Source organism: Pteronotus mesoamericanus, unplaced genomic scaffold (genome assembly GCF_021234165.1).
Source record: "Pteronotus mesoamericanus isolate MK-2021 breed Mesoamerican mustached bat unplaced genomic scaffold, CSHL_Meso_final contig_26, whole genome shotgun sequence".
NCBI lineage: Eukaryota > Metazoa > Chordata > Mammalia > Chiroptera > Mormoopidae > Pteronotus > Pteronotus mesoamericanus.
Window position 1 is genome coordinate 1524980 of NW_026555109.1, and position 2900 is coordinate 1527879.

Genomic DNA, 2900 nt, shown 5'->3' on the forward strand with positions numbered 1-2900 from the left:
TCTTAAAAGCAAAACCACTGAGAGGTAAGGTCTCAGTTCTGTTGAAACAATATGAGGGGAAGTAATCTATGGGCATGGCCTTGCTCTGATGGATAAGAGAAGGCTGGGCAGTTCCATAAGTGGACATACCTTGGTTAAGGGATAAAATTATGATGTTTGGTGTATCCTTCCTGTTTCAATGATGCCCTGAAGTCCAGCTTGTGCCTTGGCAAGGATCCCAGGCTGCTATGTCATGATCCAAGAGAAGTCAGGTATGCAGCATCAATCACTAGCCACATCCATCAAGGAGAGGAAATGCTGGCCCTACAAAGATGTCTTGACCTGGGATCAGGGATAAGAGGATAGGAGGTGATGGGGGATTACCACGTCCCATGCAGAGCCCCCCTGCCTCGCTGCAGATGGAGGAAAATAAAATAAGTCATTCCAGATATTTCTTGGTCTGCCAGGAAAAGAGGATGGCAATTCCCTGTAGTGGAGAATGCCGCTAGCCCTTCTCTTTAAGTGCCTTTTATTGAGAACGATGTGCACAGGGGTATACAGCATGCATGCAAAGCTCATCAATCAATGTCAAAAGGATATGATTGAAGGAACACAGAGATTTACCTTAGGTCAGGGTCTGGTAGACACGTGGCACCCATTCGGCCCTGAAACCTGTGAAACTGATCACATTCTATGCTCAACCCCAAACATCAGTAGTCATTAACTGGAGGGTATCCTTAGCAAAGTAAGTTCCATAGGATTTAAGGCATCCCTTTTCAGGCCTGATTGTCCCCGGGAACCATCTGATCCAATTTAGGGCTATACCTATCCTTAGTATTGTTTCACTGACCCGGTCAGGCAGTGGGAAGAGCAGCGAAGAGATAAGGAGACTTCTTTCAGATAGAATGAGGACTCTGGCCATGACAAAGCTGAGGGGTGAGGGTCTTTTGCCCCTTCTCCATGTCCCCCAAGTCCTTTCCTGATCCCCCCCCCCATGTGACTGTGCCTGTCTTCAGTTGCCCCTGCCTTTGAGGGGCCTTCCCCATCAGTGACTAACCAGCCATCCTCTAGGGCCAAGCAGGGTGATGTGAGGGAGACAGGGGCTGTGCCTCTGCCAGGGGGACAGGTTTTGTCTCCTCAGCAACCTATTTTCCCAACGCCTCCTTGCCCAGCTCCAGCCTTGAGTCCCTCTCACCTGTTGGCGATGCTACAGTCCCTGAAACCAGGTGGGACAGTTCCCAACAAGGAGGATTGGCAATTTGGACTCACTTCCTTCTGTTTGTTTTCAGGAGATGCTGCTGGTGTCCCCAAAATATCCTCTCCACCAGCCCCAGAGGTCACCTAGTTCTTTGGAGGACAATTGTTATATGACTACCCCTCTGCCTGAGGGTTTTCTCTGGATGTGGAATGCTTGGTCCATACATGCAGCAGTGCAGGGGTGGGGTTATAACCCCTAGAAGCAACCCTCATTCAATGAGGGAAGGAAGTTTCTAGGCAACTAACCCAGCTTCCATGCTCATTGGTGAGATAGTTTTGAGGTGTATTCTGCTCAGTCTCTTTGAGGGAATCTAGGAGGATTTAATTCTAGGTGCCCACAACTGTAACCCACTCACTATTGGTTGCCCACTTCCCTATCTCACTTCCCTAGTTATTTACTATGCTTCTTGGGATGACCCCTCAAATAGAGAAATGGGATTTGTACCCAAATCCTTGTTATAAGGTTGGCTTTGTGGGTACACAGACTAGACTAGACTAGATTATACTATACTATACTATATTATACTATACTAGTATTATACTATACCCAATATCCCATTTTATGAGGCCTATTCCATTTGTTTAAACAATATGGTGTTGGGGACCACTTTATGTGGTATCAGGAACTGCAGCCCCATGCGAGCCAAGGCATGAAAAAGGGCCTGTAAAACCGGCACCAGAAAACTCAACCAGAAAACTGGGAATGCTGGCACAGACATGACCTGATGCTAGCACTGAAGTATCCCATGGGAGATCTGGCCAAAAGAATGCATTGTCGCCACTGAGCCCCATCCAGTGCCCGCATGTCTGACAAACCCTAAATACCTATATACCCCTGCTCATATCTCTCTCAATAAAAAGTCATTTCAGAGATTGGCTCGGGGCATTCTCCACTAGAGGGAATCACTACCCCTTTCTTGTGGAAGACAAATTGTGTCTGCAATGACTCATTTCTTCATCTGTCGTGGCCAGGAGGACTCTGCAGGATGGGGTCCTTCGATATGGATGGGCTAGGGAATGAGAAATGTGATATTGATATACCACAGTGGAAAGCGAGGTAGGAATTCATTCCACTTGCATTACTGTAGTGACTATAAGCAAGATCTTGTCCACTTGATCAAAGTTACTGTTGGGAAAGAAAAATGAATAAGGAATGGAATAACTCTGTGTACAATTATAAATATTCTAAGCAATAGTGTTATGGAATATGTATGGCCATATTGAGATAATTAAAAGCTTCTATAACTCCTTTTTATAAGTCATATTCCTAAAAACAAAGTATAAGAAAATGTCTAATATATCTCATAAATAATTCTGAGGATACCTAAGATTGCATTGTCTTTATTCTCATTAGGGTATTCAGAACTCAATTAAAGTTTGTCAAATATATGCGTGGCATGAATGCCATATCTAGTCTAATGGTTCTCATCCTAGGAGACCTAATTCTCCTTTTTATAACAAATATGCTGTAAGTCTGCCTTTAATATCCTAAGTGAAACTCAAGGAAAATATGCTATACGTAATTTAAATAATTAATATAACACCCTTACTTTGATTTAAAGAAACAAAATAAATTCACCTGAAAATAATTTTTACATAGTTTGATCTGTAGGTGTTTGGACTACACTAGGAGACAATGCTTGCATCTGCTTATAAATATATTG